Here is an 18,840-nt window from a genome sequence, read left to right as displayed (position 1 = left end):
GCTGAGCATTGTTTAAATGCCACAGTCTACTTGAGTATTGTGGCTGACTGTGTCCATTGCTTTATGACCACAGTGTACGCATCTTCTGATGGCAGCTTCCAGCAGGATAACAGACGGTGGGATAAGGCTCAAATCATTGCAACCTACTTTCTTGAACATGACAGCAAGTTCACTGTACACAAATGGCTTCTACAGTCACCAGCTCTCAATCAATAGAGCACCTTTGGGAGCTGGTGGAATGGGAAATTTACATAACGAATGTGCAGCTTGGTGTTGGCTCTCTCTGTGGTATCAGAGTATCACTTCCTGTTCCTGTTACAGCCCACAGTGTTGTTTTTGTGTAGCTTATCTGCATAGCCAATTTAATTAAAAAAGTATAGATAACGTCTTATTTCATAGTATAATCTTCACATGCTTTATCCAAAGCACACCCTCTGTTGATTCAACAGCTAATTATACTCATTTTGCTTCTAAATTCCGATAAAACTGAGGTTATTGCACTCTGCCCTAAAAATCTTAGAAATGCGGTTTCTAGCCAAATGCTTACTCTGGATGGCATTACCTCGGCCTCCAGTAACACTGTGAGGAATCTTGGGAGTCATTTTTGACCAGGACCTTCAACGCACATATTAAGCAAATATGTAGGACTTTTTTCTTCCATTTGCAGAATACTTCCAAAATTAGAAACATCCTGTCTCAGAGTGACGCTGACAAACTAGTTCATACATTTATTACTTCTAGGCTGGACTACTGCAATTCGTTATCATCAGGATGTCCTAAAAACTCAGCATGAGTACTGACAGGGACTAAAGACAGAGCATATTTCTCCTATGTTGGCTTCTTGTCTTTGGGTCCCTGTCAGAATTGAATCCAGAATTGAATTTAAAATCCTGCTCCTCAGATTCAGGGTCTTGAATAATCAGGCCCAATATTATCTCAATGACCTTATAGTACCACATCACCTCAGATTCTCAGTGTTTTCAGCATTCAGTCCCAGTTTGTATTCAGGAGACAGACAGATTAGGCTTAAAACTTTGCTTTTTGACAAAGCTTATTGGTACGGTTGGATCAGGTGACCCTGAATCCTTCCTTAGTTACATTGCAATAGGTGTAGGCTGCTGGGGGATTCCTTTATGTGAGTGTTTCTTCTTCTTCAATCGCCATTTTTAACTTACTATGTGTTAATAGACCTCTCTCCATTTAATTATTTGTTTTTATTTTTATGTGTGGCTCTCTCCCACAGCATGTCTTTGTCCTGCCTTTATGCACTCACCCTCAAACATTTGCGGCAGATGGACGCCCCTCCCTGAGCATGGTTGTGCTCAAGGTTTCTTCCTATTAAAAGGGAGTTTTTCCTTCCCACCTTCACCAAAGCGCTTGCTCATAGGTGGTTATATGATTGTTGTTTTCTTTGTATTATTGTAGTGTCTTTACCTTACAATATAAAGTGCATTGACGATACTGTTGTTGTGACTTGGCACTATAAAAAAAAACTTGCTGACAAATCTCCAGCAACTGTGTGATGCTATCACCTCAAAATGGAAAAAAAAATATCTGGGGAAGAATTAAGGCAGTTCTGAAGGGAAAAGGGAGCCCAGCCTGGTACTAGTGAGGTACAACTAATGAAGTGTCCAGAGCGTTATGTTAGACTACGTTAGCAGTCCTGAGTTGGCCATGCATTTATCACATCATATGGAAATTAACTTAACACAAGTCATCATGACATCATAACAGATTTTATTCCAGAAGTAGTTCCACTTTGAAAAGAGTCTGTTGACACCTGCACGGATTCCTGGTGAGTTTAAAATAGGCCATGCGGATTTATGAGCAAACAAACTGAAACTGTAGCCTATAGTCTATCATCGTTTTAATTTATTATGTAGTAACTGTGGTTACTTTGATGAATAATAGAGAATATGCATGCTTGGAGATGTCAGTCATCCAGGAGCATCATGCTTGTTTTCGTGTTCTTAATTGTGTTTGTAAGTTAAACTAGGACAAATTCACCTTGATTTATTTTTCATTGCAATTTAATTGATCCAAACCTCAAATTACTGTGCAGGTTTAAGGAGCCTGACAAATTTCCCCGAAGGATATTTTTATGTCTTGTCTATCTGATCCAATGAAGAGCTCTGCTTTGCGGGTAATGATAAGAATCGTAAATTTGGTTGACTGTTCCATTTGGAATCCTTGCAAGACAGTCTGGGAGGAATGTGTGCAATATAGTCCTTGTTTCCACTTTACTCTAGCTTGACTGAAACACACAATGTGCAATGGGGTAAAAACTCATGAGAAAATATAGTAATTGCTTAAGTGACTCAGGTTAAGATGATGTAATGAACACCTTACTTTGACAGTATAAAAATGGATAGAATTAGAACGATATACTGCACAACAGACATGTGAGCACAAGCTCATATGTTTAGACAGAGACAGCTGCAACTTATAAGTTTTGGTAAACGGGCTGAATGTATATTGAGCTTTTCTACTCAATTTGTGCACTCGAAGCATTTTCTTGCTATAAGTCTCATTCAGTAATTCATACACGCCTAAGTGCCCTGCCCAACAGTCACCCCCACACATTCACATTCTAATGGAAGCATCTGGGGCAATTTAGGGTTTAGTATTTTGCCCAAGTATACTTCAGCATCAGACTAGAGGAGCCAGGGATGGAACCACCGACCTTTTGATTAGTAGACGACCTCCTGAGCCACAGCTGTCTAATAGCCATGATGTTTTTGTCAATAAACAATAAGCATTCATAAGGTGCGATGCACAAAGTCTGACTCAGACTCCTGCACCAGAAAATTTGGCAGGGACTTAAACTGTATGTCTCTGTTTGTAATATTAACTGAGAAACACCTAAAACTATTGCTTAAGGCATAGGACACCTAAAGGCCAAGTTCAAAGTTCAATGTCCATGGATTAAAGGTTCGTTTATCAGTTTGTTTGTCAAATGTCCCCAAACACTATGCCTCTCTTTTCCTTTACAGTATTATTATTATTTTTCTGTCCTGAACAGTAAAACATATTCATTCATCTAGCCAATAAAAGAGCGTATGAGGCAACAAGCTAACCTTGCTCATTATATAAAACTGTCCTGGACCATTAGCTCATGCTTTAATAGCTACCAGAGCAATATCATGGGTCAGAGGTGTGCTGATTTTATGACTCACTGTCACTAAAAAACAGCCCCTTAAAGAGCAGATTTACCAAAGGAAATTTAAAAATGTCCTAATAAAACTAATTTGTGCACTGAGGTCTAAGGAGGGAAAAAATATTTAGTTTTTTTTGCAATTTATTTCTTTGAATTTCAGATTAGAAAAATAAAGTAAGTGGATAAGCAAAAGAAAATAGATGTATGGATTTTATATATCTTTCTGTGTTTGCATTTAAAAGAACTCTTCTTTTTTGGAAAAAAGAAAAAAAACCTCTTATAGCTCTCACTCTCACTTCCTACACGCAACAGATAACCCCCTTCTGCGGTGGTGGAAATCACTACCTAAAGTACAAGTAGACGAGGCAGAATGTGAGAGGGTAGGCACACCAAAAGGGTAAATTACAACACTTTATCCTGTGATGCACTGAACAACCGATTGATTGATGGGCTTCAACTATGTGTTAAAGTCACCAAAGGTGTATTTCTCTTCTAGACAGAGCAACATAATGCTGCCTGCTGTGCTCCTGCCTGCATGGAGTACTGCTCTTAATGCACTGTAATAAAACCCTGACTTTACAGGCTGCATAGAGAACGCTATGTTTGGAGTGATGTAGGTGTTGCATTTTCCCCAGTAAAATCTTTTAAGCAAATTTTGACTTATAAACCTGTGCAAATGTTGTGGTTATAAACTATGCATATATGCATAGTGTTTGCTCCTAAGGTTGGGCTTTGTTTGCACAGAATAAATGTACTGTGCTGGGAAAATTTGTTTTTCAGTGTGTGCTGATCTGGAGTAAAAGACACAACCATCAATGCAGCAAAGATTAACAATGCTGTTTCATGGGCAGTTAACCTCGAAAAGCCACTCAAGCACCATAACATGTCACACTCCAGTGCCCACAGCCTCCGCACACATGTGTCATTGTTTTGGATTAGCCGAGGTCCAGGTTTTAGGTATGTGCCGAGCCGGGGCTGCAGAATGCAGCTGTTGATTTATCAAGCTGCTGGCTGATTTATGAAGTTTGTCAGAGAGCTGCCAAAATCAGAGCTGCTCTCATGAAAGCTTGAAAAGTGTATTCATTATACATTAAAACATTATCCATCGCAATCTCACTGTGAGGCGTGGAAGCAACATCAAGTGGCGGATGACATTAGAATGATGGAAAGGTGTGGGAATTAAAGAAAAGCGATAAATGAATTATAAGGTGATCTGATTAACAAAAATAAAAATAAAGAAACACATTAGAACAGGTCTTTATGTGGAAATAACAAAAATATCTTCAGTGACACACGAGTTATAAATAAACCAAAGCAAACATCAAAACTAAACTGATCAAACTACAGTTCATAACTGTTTTTATTCTTTATGCATTCGTGTATTCTGACCGCATAGTCCTAACCTCTTTTTTCAAATGCATGATGCTTAAACTGCATCAAAGGTGGAATTATATCATATATAAGTTTTTAATTGCACATTCTGAAACAGTTAAAAATGACTGCGTGGGCGCCGTACACATGCACTCTATCACCCTGACGAATGGCATGAAATTTTCCCCAATCTAAATGTGTTTACATAACTGATGAGAACAAATACTCCTCAAAAGAAGACTTAACCTCGCTCCAGCTCTGCAACTGACTTCTCACATCTCGGCAGTGAAGAGATCTCCTCTGTAATGAACTGGGGCAGGAAGCGAAGTAGACGTACTGTGACCTCAGCAATGAGTTGGCTGTTGCCCTCGGAGAATCTGAGTGTGCTTGATTGCACCTGGGAACAATTAAAGGCAATAAGGTTAACTATGCCTGACCTTTTACATTTTCAGTTCAGGGTCAGTGATGGATGAGTTGTTGGTCACGTGACGGTGAAACTGTTTTCCTGCTTTGTTTAGCATGTGTTACATGTATGAACAATGAATGATGCATGTTTTAAGTTAGAGATGGAACAGAGTGTAATCAAGTGTTTCCAATAACAAAGGTTTATTTGTGGAATTTGAAATGGGGCTATGGTCATTAAGAACATGGCTCACTCTGTTCTGGCATGAGCATCCATTAAAAACAGAGCTTTGTACATTTTTGTACAGTGTTGACTTGAAGCGGCAGATTGTTAACGGGAGAGTGCCTGTGAAAACATTTGTGCACTTGTCTGTGGCTCTAGTGGGAGCTCTCGAAAGTCTGAGAAAATAATACTGGTGATATCATAGAGGTTCTAATTTTGATGGAAAGTCTGTATTACGGCGGGCACAGAGTTTGACAAGACCTAACAAAAGGATTGTGTAAAGTGCATAAGCCAGAGTCTTTGGAGCTCTCCACTTCTCCTGTATTGATTTTAACCATTGTGTTTTATTTTTTATGTGCCTGACAAGTCTCCCAACCTTATATAAGTGCAAATAAAAAGCTGTAATACGAAAACAACCTGTATTCTTTTCAAGGTCATAAATGTATATAAATGTAGATGTGTCAAGGACTAAACAAACAAACAAAAAACTTTATTTTCACTTAAATGCAAAGCAATTAAAGTACCAGGACTGCTTAGATTTACATGCAATTTGTTCACATATCTTTGTCTTTTTGATAAATATTGCATGTGCATATTTACTAAAAAGAAAACTCTTATATTTCATTTACTTTTATTTCCGATGTTCACTTTAATGCTGTTTTAGGACAGTATTTACACTAAATTATTTTTAAAAAGCATTTTCTCTGCATTAAACACTTTGAAATAATACCTTTGGTACCTTTGGATGATGGGGATCAACAGGGAACTTTCTGTTTGGATGTTCTGTTTCTGTTTCCAATATTCTCCTGCAGACCCAGGACATGTATGTTATGTTAACTGGTGATTTTAAATTAGCTGTAGGTGTCTAGGCAGTAATGGATGTCTGCCTTTCCTTCACAACCTGTGCAGAGTCTATACTGCCTCTCGTCCTCTCAGCTGGGATAGGCTCCAGCACCCTCTCTTGTAACTCTGCTTGGATAAGCAAGTAACAAAAAAACGTCAGGTGTGCAGACTCGTTTTCCACCTCTCTGTAGTTTTGACAAAAAAGTGGTCAAAGACTCACAATCCAATTCACTGCTCTGTGTTAAGCTTAACCCCTCACAGTATTAAAAAAGACATTTTAAATAAGCACAAGAGGCGTAGTCAACTGGACTCTTTGCAAACAAACAAAAAACTGCACATAATTTAAATTTGGTCCACCTCTCCTTGTGTTTCCGTGTGCATGACACAGGGCTTCAAGTGCAGCTGCTATTTTTACAATGCTCCATGCAAGTCAACGTCTCGTGTTTGAACTGGTCCCTCTGCAGGCTCTGTCAAAACAGCTACTCCATAACCTGGAGAGGACAAAGTCCCAGGGAGCTAAATCTGGCTAGTGCCGTGTGTGATGAGTCAAGACTGTACTGGTATGGTCCACTAAGTAATGCATTTTTAATACACTGTGTACTGGAAGACAATGGCATGCACCAGTTGAGGCTGCATTGGCTAAATGTTCTCCCTCAGATCCCTCTGGATGTTACAGTATAACTTCAAACATAGTCTGACTATGGGGAGATGAATTCATGCACTACTCAGCGAATACCCAAAAAATATGGTCATGGTCATACCCCTGACCTGGCGCAAGAGAGTTGGGTACAGACACTTTAGATTTGCTCTTTGGTTTTTAATTTTTATCCAGGTTCCGTTTTGCAACAACAAAACATGCAGAAAAGATATAATATACTCCACGTTTACAACCAGTACATAAAAGGTTGCACCATTGCCAATCAAGTTCAGAACCGCTGCAGTGCAATTTATATTAAGGTAATTATTATTCCCTTACCCATCCAGTAACCAGTAGCAATGCTCTCTTCGCTTTCATGTTAAATTCCCAACCTGTCGTTGCACAGGAAAAGATTTTGTAATACCTTCAGCCAATCTAGCTTTCAATTAAAAACGCAGCGAACGTTAATGAAGGAAATGATCTCTGGACGAGGACTGAGTAGACTTCTTGTGTCAGCCATGAATAACTTTATAATATAAAGTCCTGTACAGATCAGTACATTCACACACATACACACACACACACACACACAGACACACATACAAGTATATGTATATTACCTTGTAATTCTACCTTGTGTTTAACTTTTAATTAAAAATATATTGTAGATACAGTGTAATATGTGGCATCTGTTACATCTCTTTATTTTCCTGTTTATTCTCTTCTGCATTGTACAGAGAGGTCATCAGAGACTTTGCTGTCAGTCTCTTAGCATCAGATCTCTGTCATAACATGTCTCTGGCATTCGACGCAGCAGCAGAATTCACAGATGAAACACTCCTTTGATCAGCGAGTCCTTTGAGTGTGCTCTTTAAATCTCCGCTGCCACTGTGGGCATTCAGGGGACATCAGCAGCAATGCCACAACGCTACCATTGTGCTAAAGCGTCTTGCTCTATAAAACTCACTGAGAGCATACGAAAACATGAAGCCAAGCGATCAAACAGCATTCCTTTAATGCTTGCTGTGCTCAAATCATCTTAAATAATGTTGAACATGTGCGTAACGCTGCCTTGTCCAACATCACTTTTGAAATGCTGCAGTTTGGTAATGCATTTCTTCGCCTGCTCCCACTGCTTGTATTTTTCATAGAGAGCTCCCATAAAGGACGTAGTGTAACTTTTAATTCCCGTCAACATATTCTCTTTTAGTAGAGTACTTCCTGCATCATTTCTTAAACTTAAATCGAGCACTACAGTGAAAACCAAGAGGCTGTTCACATCTCGGGTAGCTAGGATATAAAATATTTTTACATACAGTAAGTTTCACAGTTTATTTTAGCTCTTTTAACACATTTTTTCCATCAATGACTATTATCCAATATGCACTCCAAGTTACTATCAAGTGGTATACAGTGTGAATGGGTATAATGAAGGAATTATTTAAGATGTTGTACTCTTTACGCAGCCTTTAACAAAGAGCTTATTTCTGTTCTTGTAAAATGTGTCAGCAATAGTGTCTTTACAGCTCAATATAAAGTCGTGAGTTTCACACGTGAGGTTGAACGTGGCTACATTAACAGGATCAACGGGTACATTCTTCTTGTTTCATCACAGTTCAAGCATCAATAGTGGAATGTTTATATCTTTTATCAACTGCAAAGAGTCAATCATTTTTCAGGTGTAATAAAGAGTAGGAAGGAAAGTGCAGATAATCAGTTTCACCAGTTTTCTTTAATGTGTAAGTACTGATAAAAAATGTATCCAACACAATGTGATTATCTTCTGTGTGTAAGCATCCATCCATCCGAGGCGATGCTAAAATACCTACCCCAGCCCCCTGCCTCTCACCAAGGGCAGATCCAGGCTGAGACAGAGTCCAAACCCGGTATAGGAGACTGGTGAGCCCGACTATATCTAACCAGTACCTCTCAGTGTCAAACACTAGCTCAGGCTCTTTTCCCACCAGAGAGGTGACGTTTCATGTCCCAGTGTTGCTAGTTTGGTAACTGGGGGTTGGTCCGTCATAGTCTGGTCCATGTCCCCTCTCTGGGGCCGGACCCCATGGACTAAGGCCCTCAGACACTCTCCCCGGATCTGGCTGCAGGGCGGCCCCAGTAACCCTGTTTTTTTTTTTGAAAATATGTGTAATTAAAGTTTACTCATTAAGCACAGAGTCCCAAAATGTTGCACAACAGAAAAGAATAAAATAAATAAGAGCATTTAGTGTCACAATAGTTAATAGAAAATCACAATAAGACACAATAAAACAAACAGGTAGTTAAATCTGCTTGTTAGCTTCAGATATACTTTGTCAGAGTTGCACCTAGTATAGACGCAATACATTAGCATGCTAACTGTTACTTACATCCTATCAGAGGCATGTTATTTTTTTGTATTTTGTTATCATATCTAAATAAATGCTTGTGGTTTAAATTTACAGTGTTAATGTCCTGTGTCACTGACTGACTGGAAAACAGGTAATTGGAGATTCACCAAACCGCTTACAACCCATGGGAAGATACTAATCTCTATGAACTCATGGCAAACAGCACCTACATAGCAAAGATTATTAAAAGTCTAATTATGCATATCAAACACCACAGACGGGACAATTAGAAGAGGGAAGCTTCAGGCTGCCTGGGACAGATGGTTTGTCCATTAAAGGAAACTACAGACATATGTATTAGTAACACTTAGCTCAGTATTCTTGAGCTTTTGTGTCTTATTTTTGTTGCAGTTTACTACAGTAGGTAAGTGTTTTTGAACAAATGTTATTTTTATGGAAAAGATATTCCACATTAAAGCTGCGCATAGATAAACAAAGCTGTTGGCAAATATGCAGGATTTCAGTTGTAAAATTACAGATTTTCTGTGGTAATGAATAACACACACACACACAATTAAAAAAATAATAAAACCCAAGGTACATAAACCAATATAGGTTTTTTTAATGGTCACTTCACTTACAGCCTTGTGGAAAACAAAGTACCACCCTCTGTTTCAGTAACATATAGAACCACCTTTGGCAGTAATAAATGTAAGAAACAGTTTTCTGTACAACTTCAGCAGGCTTATATTCATATGCTAGTTCACTGAGGTTTGCAAGCATTATTTAAATACAACTCATTTCAATCAGGTTGAGGTTTGGACTTTGAATGGGCCACTGCAACACCTTGATTCTTTTATTATCAGCCATTCTTTTGTAGATTTGCTGCTGTGCTTGTCATCATTGTCCTGTTGCATGACCCGGTTTCAGCCAAGCTTTAGCTGTCGGCCTCACATTTGACTGTAGAATACTTTTGTATACAGAGGAGTTCATGGTCGACCCAGTGCCTCCACTATAAAGCTTGACAGTTGGTATGAGGTGTTTGTGCTAATACGCTGTGTTTGGTTTTCTCCGAACGTGGCACTGTGCATCACTGTCTGTCCAAAGGACATTATTCCAGAAGTCTTTTGATTTGTTCAGATAAGCAATGTTGTTTTTAGAAAGAGACTTTTTCCTGGCAACACGTCATACGTGTTCAGTTTTTTTCTACTTGTGCGTTCCTGAACTGAAATGTAAGTCTTTTTTTGGGTTGTTTGATTTTTTTTCCAGTTACTTAGTATTGCACAGTCTGACCTTGGGGTGAATTTGTTGGGATGCCCACTCCTGGGAGGATTCTGGCATTGTGATAACACATACCTGACTGCTTCAGATCTGCAAACTGGAAGAATCTCTGGCTTATAAATGTTGTCATAATAATGAACTATTGAAGCATATTTGATTAGCAGGATGTAGGTGTTACTTACCCTTTTAATTCCTATGGAAACAGTAAGGGTGTACTCCATGACACACGACTATAAATTAAAATTACCCAATGTTAGCCACCCAACTCCAGTATGTTAGCTAAAAGGATTCAATTTCTAATATCCAGTTTTCTACAACTTAAACTGTGATGTTATTTGGCATCTTTAAGGCATAATGTTTATGTAAACAGTTGGAAAAAGTTAGATTTAAATGTCAAGAAATTTCACTGCTAGTGATAACATAAAGCTAACTGTCACAAAAACAACAGAGGTGCTTTATGTACGTTTAAGATTTCACAGGAGAAGTTTAGTTCAGATTACAATGAAGTAGTTCAAGATCATAGATGCCAAACACATTTTTCACAGGTCACAACAACAAAGAAAGAAAAATTAATTAATTTCTGGCAGAGCTAGTGGACTCCACTTACCCTGTGAGCAATCCTTGTGATGACGCTTTATTGCAATCACATCATAACTAAAACACAATAGCAATAATATTATCTTAATTTTTTAGATGTGTGTGTGTGTGTGTGTGAAAACAGAAAGCATGTTCCATTCACAACTTTCAAGAGGTGAATGTGAAGTTAAATTGCAAAGCATGTTGAGACCAGAAACGACTACCCACTGCTACAAACACGACATCACATTTCTCCACACACTTGCGAAGGCAGCATGCTAACACTGAATGCGGACCCCAACTAAGCAGCAACAGCTTGATTTTCAGCAGGTAACAAAAGCAGAGATGAACAGGCCTGTAGCAGAATCAAATAGCTGTATACAGAACAAAACAGAATGACGCATAAACAAGGATTATTTATTCACATAAAAATGTTATACATAAACTTAATACATTAAAATGGCCATTAGTCATAAAAAATGTAAAACTGTAAAAATAAGTAAATAAATAATACAAAAGCACTAAAAAACACAGAAAACACTGAGGTCTGCACTACACATCTTTTCATTTATTTTTTGGAGTAACATTTTGTTGAGATCCACACACAATACTACAGATGGCTGTAGTCATTGTTGGCTTTCACTTATCCTGTTTGTATGGTAACATCTCATCTCACTGCACCACTGATCCAGTTCGTACTGTTCTGTTTTTTCTTATTCAAATGGTAGTTCACCAACATCCAGGTACCAAACACCTGTAAAAGCATCTGGAAATAGTTGCTCAAGTTTTTTGTTGTGTTAAAATAATTCAAAATCCAAATTTGGAGTATACCTACTACTGGTGTCACAAGCATATATTGGCTATTTTAGTTTTATAATAGCAACTGGCAACACAGTTGCCATTTATGAAACACATACAATAGCTGCATTTAACACTCTTGTCAGGTATGTAGTGACAGAATAACACAGCCCTGGAAATGTCTGGTAAAGAAGCAAAAGATGCACTGCTCTGCTAGGTTAGCAAGACAGACCGACCAGAGAGAGATGAAGTGCAAGCTACACTCCAACTTAATGTTACTGTTATCTGATGAAATCAAACTCGGAGGAGAAAGAACACTTGTCTCTCCTTGTTCCTGCAACTGATTTTCAAGTGTGTGTGTTTCTTTTTAAAGCAGTTGTATAGTCCCACTTCATCTTGAAGTATTTATACCTGATTTGACACAAAGGAGACAGGCCCCTACACAACTTCCCTTGTGATAATATGGGCTTGTCTGTGAAGTTTAATATTGTATTGTTTGAATTTGTTGCACAAGCCATGCCAGAAGGATAACTGATCCTATAAATCTTAACTATCACCAGAGTTTACACTCTTGTTTTTGTGTCTTTGCAAATGGCTGTTTTATTCACTGTTCAGACTGCACAGACTATGTTAATTACTTAATTCAAAGCTAAGTGTTTGCTTTTTTTGTCTTCGCTCATGCAGGTGCACTGTACAGGCTTATGAAATTAATCATACCGGATGGACAGACAGATCAATAGAAGAGCAGGCCAAGACTCCTTAGTGAGGAGTTGCATAGATAACGCTCTCTGACTTGTATGGGGCAACTGACTCACCTGGCTGCCAGGATATCGCATGTAAGCTCTGAAGAAAACGTTTCACATTCTACACCCGTACCCAAGTCCATCTTGGCACCCGCACAAGGCCACGGCACAAGGACCACTTTCACATTCAGCAGTTTGCTCCTCCTGTGACTACTTAGCACTACATATTCTCAGCACATAAAGTAACGACAGCACCGTGAAATGACAACTGTGTTTGCATGTGCATGTGTACACACAGCCACACACAAACCTCCCATTTCTCCCTCTATCACTCTCTTTCTTACACATACATCAATACAAAGCACAAAAACACACAGACAGTGAGATACTCAGAGATGCACAGAAGGGGGGTGGGGGGGTGTGGGTTTACCATAGAGACTTGGACTCATTGATCTTCTCAGGAGGGGGTTAGTTGAGATCAATCTCCCTGCACAACAGTGACCCCTGGTGGAGGACCAAAGTTCCCCTAACAACAAAGACAAACGTCTTAGCCGCTCCTTCCGTGTCCCCCTTTATTAATAAATAAATAAATGAGGCAACAATCTCAAATTCCAAAATAATCTTTTCATGATGCATGATGTAAAAACTCTTAGTCGGACTGAAATTGCCATTTCACTTTCTAAATTGCGAAAGTGAATAATGAGCAGAGTACAGAGGGATTTTATTGACACGCAAGGTGAGAGACGTAGTAAATTCAAATAAGATGTATCTGGTTTTCCATCATCTCTGTACACAGTTCCACACAAAGAACTGCAGTCTGGATGACAGAACTGGGCAGAGCGAGGCAAAAGCTGCCCCCATGCAGTGCTCAGTGCATGTGGAAATCATTTTTCTTTCTATGCACCTCCCACACCATTTTTCCATATACCACAGTTAAGACAAAGCACACCACTACTCATTCCAATTATGCACCAGATACAGTAGGAACAGCTGCAAGACTGTTTCTGACAAGAATAGGTAATGAGCGATTTACTTCAGATTCATGGGACAAAAAAGGGGTACTTTATTTTTTCAGAAAAAATGGAAGAGCTGACGTTTATGGATTAGAGCCAGCAAGCAGTTCATTAATCAAACAAAGACACAACTTATTGCATAATATCTAGTTGGATTGGTCTAAAATAAATGTACTGTGCATAAAATGTAAATTTAATTAATTGTCTCGTTCATTGCCATTTGGTCTGACAGTGTTGATTCAACAATCTGTGCAAGTAAATATGCACAATTGTTTCAATATCTTTAGTTTTCTTCTTCTATTAATAGGAACCCACTGATCATGACTGTGCCTACCTATTCTTGTGCCAGTATTTCTTTCATCACATTGCCCTCTCTGTTGTGCAAAGATTTATGTGGACCTTATACCACTAAATGTATAATGCATGAGCTTGGACTTATAAATATATCAATAAATAAAATGTAACCTGCCATCTTCTGTAATGTGTGAATTTAACTGCTGACTGGGACTTCTTGGTGAGCTTGAGCATAACAAAAATATATTTTATTGGAATGCACCTAGGGCACTAAATAATGTTTTTAACTGAAATATTGTCATACAAAATTGAGCTATATGTGCTCAATGTGCTTCCACTGCTGAGACAGTGCTTTTCCCCTCAGCATTTTTCTCCATCACAACATCCAAATGTTCCCGAATGCCACCGTGCGATAAAAACAATAATTTACTCTTTTTTTCGCTAATGGTTCAAATCATTCTAATTACTACTTCATAACTATTAATTATCATCATACAGTACCCAATAGTACTGAATTACTTACTTTAATATAGTAACACAATATGATTTTCCTTTTGTCCTTATACTCACAGTGTGGATGAAGATTATTGCGTGCTCGATGCAAAGTCGTTCATAGTGTGACGCAGATTCAAAGTAGCTCTAACTGACAAGAGCCATGCTGTCTTTCAAAAGATGTGTTGAATACTGTTTAGTCTTTACTTTACAGAACAAAAGCGCTTGAGGTGACTGTTGATATGATTTGGCAATAAATTATGTTAAGCACTTTTCAGAATAGTAGTGAGGCATAGGTGGTCTGTTTTTTCTGTAGCATGTTGAATGTACTGTTTTGTTTCTGTGAAGTTAAAACTGACATGAGTGCAGCACAGTGACTAAAACATAATTTATTTTCATAATGTTGTTTCCTACACGAGTCAAACAAATATTTGCTCAGGATGTTTGGGTGAAAGTCAACGATTTATGGTTATTTATGGTTTTTTGGTTGTTGTTTTTTTTTTTTTAAGAGGTTTATGTGTAAAAGATGGAAGTAACTCCATCAAAATTTTGCAGAGTGCATCTTGGTTTATCGTACACGTCACATTTGTTTTCAATTGAGTTTGTTTCAGAGTAGGAAAGGCATTTTTAATCTGAGACAATTACACTAAATAGTGGGTTTGTAATAACGTTAACAGTGATGAGAGGATCAAACAAACTGAAATGAATTGATGGCTCGTTATAACATCACTTTGTTTCCTAAAGCAAACAGGAGGAAACAGAAAAGACACGCTTTCCTCGGCAGTTGAGGTAAATAAAGGTCATTGAGATGAAATAAAGTTCATGTCGATAAAACAACATTGTTCCCAGACTTCTCTTCACTTGTTAATGTGGAAACCAGCAGGGATTTTAAAGTTTATTTGTTTATTTATTTATTTATTTCCATGTTATTCAGTGCAACAATTAATGTCGTTCATCAGTCATCAGTGAACACTTTAGAAATCAGTTTGAAATCTTTGATGGCTCAGCTTGTCTTTATTGGCTCTCCCCTCATGAAACACCCTTCAGCGATGATTGGATTTCAGCTGGATTACACTAAATGTTAATATTTTATTTCCTCACTTCGAGAAAAAACAATGGCAGAGAATTGTATGCCCTCTGTCAACTCTACACCTATATTTTCAAGATCATGGAGGGTGTCTGTGTCCACTACAGGGTCAGAGGGTCAGAGCTGTAGGAGCCAAAGGTCAGCATACTGTGGGACTCATACTGTGAGAGCTTCCAGGATCAGGTAATATTCGCAGACTTTTGGTAAATTCTCATTACCTCCCGTTTAGAAATGCTGCCCAGAATATAAAACTTAAACTGAGAAGACACTGGTAATTACAGTGTCCAATAGCAGCGGGGAAACGTTAAACCTCAAATATTATACAATTGATTATAAACAAGTAAGAGCAACCTCAGGCCTGGACATTACTTATTCCAGAGACTGGGTTCACATCTTATATCCATTTGTGGTTCGGTAAAGGCAGCAGGGAAATACTGGAAAATGTTTTTTGTAAAAGATGCTGGTTCGATTACATGATGAAGTTTCCTCTGCACTGCACATCCCTCCTGTTCACTTCTGTGATAGCTGGATCACCTCCAGTGTGTCAAAGGGTGAACCTATACTTTGATTATGGGAAGGCCAGAAAACCCCGGAAAAAAACATTCATTCTCAATGTAGCTTAGGAGATGAATTCGTGATCCACAACCCACTGAAGGTCAGAAAAAATAAAAAAGTATTGTATATGATCCTGGTGTTGCCCGTGACACACTGCTTTCAGGTTTACACACGCTGCAGACTTTTCAGCTGAAAACTGAGAGATCCAGCTTTAATCACCAGTGATGATCCTCTGTGAAAAATTTGTGTCACTTTAAAAACAGAATTGGGTGTTGGCGTTCTTCGCAAATTTGAAGTTTGTCAGGAGAGGAAGGTACAAACAGCTGCTGCTGGAAGCTGTCCAGACATCTCCAGAGAGACGACCTTCAGAGGGAGAGCTGGCCACATTTCAATCAGGTGAGCTTTTTAATTTTTGCAATCCAATCCCTGAAAGTTTTTGATTACATGTGTGATATATGAGAGGAATATGTGAGGATGATATGGGAAATCTTTATGAATTTGCCTGAAGAGACATCAGTGAAGTCAGATAAGGTTGAAGACTGCGATCCAAGCAAGAAAGAAAGAAAGAAACTCTGTAATGTGTAACTTGGTTGCATTATATGTAGCTAAAGATACAGATTTCATTCACAGAATAAAGAAATGCTGTCTAACTGGTTATCTTGTTTTGATTTGGAGCCTTTTTCTAATATCTAGAAATTGGTAGCTCTGGTAGTGTTATCATTTTTTAAAGATATAGCTCCCCTTGGATTATCAAGAAAGTCTTTATCGTGTGAAAAGAGCTGCAAATAGAGGGATTGAGTTTGACGCATAATAAGGGAACTTAATCTGTGGAGTAAGCAGAACTTTATATTCACCTCTTACTTTTAAAAGCGCTGTCTTTTTTTTCTTTAATAAAACAAGTTTTACATAGATATATATGTTAATATTATGACATTAAAAATCCACTAAGGCATTGTCACCGCTTCAGTTTCTACAAGTAGTTTTTGAATGAGAAAACATAATGAAAAGACAACAAATGAAACATGTTGCCAGTCAACATTGTGATGGAGTTCTTTTTCTAATTTGACTATTGGCAAGCTATGATAATAGATTGTATTGACAAAAAGCACAATCTGGAATCTGCATTAATTGTCCTTTAAAGCCTGATTACTGTTGCAAATTAGTGTTGCATGACCAGTGAGATGACTCACACTTCTGTAGAAAATGAAGACAATCATTCAGCCTCATGTTCGAATTACCAAGGCTTTGTTACAGCGATTCCATTATGTTCTTAGATCTCCATAATTGAGTGCAGTATCATCTTGCATGAGTAGAAACTATGAAAAACCTAAAACCAAACTGACTCAAACTTTAATGCACCATTGCCTTATTTCAGGAATCCTTATAGCATCTACGGTGTGGAAATCATATGAGTGCTTCCCACCATCAGCAAGAGCGATATGACAGAAGTCACAAATCATAGCACTTCTATACGTGCCTTGTGCTTTACATCTCCAATGCTTGCAGCATTTCCACCATTTGAGAGGCCTGATATCTACTGGCCCATGTATCTCTTCCATTTTAGCCTGCCAGTGGTACAGTATCCATCTCCATTACATGGTCACAGATGGATAACAAGGCCATGCCTGGCACAGCTCACAGAGTGGTCCTGTTCCTCTGAGAATACACCCCTGCCATCATATTCAAATGGACTTTCTGCTGGCTGTCCCCTTGCTCTCCGTGGCTCACAACAAAAGATAGCAAGAGGTGTGGGAGGGAAGAGGAGGAGGGTGGCTGAGGTGAGCCTGAGGTGGGCTGATGAGAAGAAGAGAGTTGCCATTGTCTCTAAGGGGAACAGGGATGCCAACAGTGAGACGCTCTGCAGACACAGAAATTAGATCATTTAGAAATTCAACTCTTGCACACCAATTGCTTTTCTCCTTCTGCTGTGCCCCTTCCCGCTCCACTTCTTGTTTTATGCCCTTATCGAGGCAGGTTGGAGGAAGCTCTGAGACAGGCTGACATGGACACAGACTACCTCTAAAGTCCTTAAAATGTAATTGAGCCTTCCAGCCCACACCACTAATTTGTGTGACTCTGCCCACTAGCTAGCAGTGTGAAAACAACAGAAGGAGGGAAACTGAGGAGCGCTGGGAAGAATGACTCCCTCGGACACAATATGTTAATTGGCTCTCTACAACTGACAGCCATAAGAAAGGTTGAGGCTATATGGAGGAGAATTACCAGAAAGGGCATGGTCAGGAAAATGATAATGGCTAGTCCCTGCAGCACTGGGAGAACTACTCTTTCATCACCATCTGCAAAACGATAATCTTCTAGTGATTTTGTGCAACAATAGCAACCATTATAATGAAATATACTGCACTGATTTCTAAAAAAAGAAGTAAAAATAGAAGAAAAAAAAGCTATGCGACTGAAACAGTAGGGACTCTCAGAGGCCACTGCTTACAGTGGGTTAGGGGCAGTGGGTGTTTGTGTGTGGAGGAGAGGTTTATTGTGGTTGTAATTGAAAGATAACTTTGAGACCTCAAAGGAGTCTACAAGGTATGCAGAAGGTACAGACCCGCCTCTCGCCCTGCTTTAAATTCACCTCAAGAATTTGATTTCTTCAAATGCCAACACTGTTGGAAATGAACTATTTGTCCAGGGTCTGAATTATGAGGAAGACCCTCCCATGAATCACCTTCAGTACCTCTGTGGCCTTCAGACTCGTAATATCCATATCTCTTCACTTTCCTCCAATCAATAATGAGATGACGCCCTTGGAAATGCAGGATAGATTACTCACATGGGGTATTATATTTGTTGAGACCACAGAGAGCAGAGCCTTTCTAAACTAGATTGACATGATGGTGGAATTTATTTTTAAACCTACAGTCAGAGTTTTAGGTACAAACATTATTGCTATTAATATTTAGTGTTCATAAGGCTAAACGAATGAATGAATCTCATCCACGATGCTGACACATAGTAACAGATTTAAGACTAGGTAAACTTGTTGTTTTTAATATGTAATCAGCCAATTGCAGGTCAGGATTTAT

The 18,840-nt window shown here is 38.7% G+C and overlaps 1 long non-coding RNA gene across 1 annotated transcript in view; it reads left to right on the top strand.

The window, feature by feature from the left end:
• LOC120442045 overlaps nucleotides 1-16,436 on the top strand; it is a 39,991-nt gene extending 23,555 nt beyond the window's left edge. The window contains exons 3-5 of the long non-coding RNA XR_005614486.1: nucleotides 15,352-15,427; nucleotides 16,063-16,195; nucleotides 16,308-16,436. This is a non-coding gene — a long non-coding RNA (uncharacterized LOC120442045). The remainder of the gene's footprint in view (nucleotides 1-15,351; nucleotides 15,428-16,062; nucleotides 16,196-16,307) is intronic.
• The last annotated feature ends 2,404 nt before the right edge of the window (nucleotides 16,437-18,840 follow it).

Source organism: Oreochromis aureus, linkage group 9 (assembly GCF_013358895.1).
Source record: "Oreochromis aureus strain Israel breed Guangdong linkage group 9, ZZ_aureus, whole genome shotgun sequence".
In the NCBI taxonomy this organism is placed as follows: Eukaryota; Metazoa; Chordata; class Actinopteri; order Cichliformes; family Cichlidae; genus Oreochromis; species Oreochromis aureus.
The sequence above is the reverse complement of the archived record's forward strand: the minus strand, read 5'-3'. Positions and strand labels throughout refer to the sequence as shown.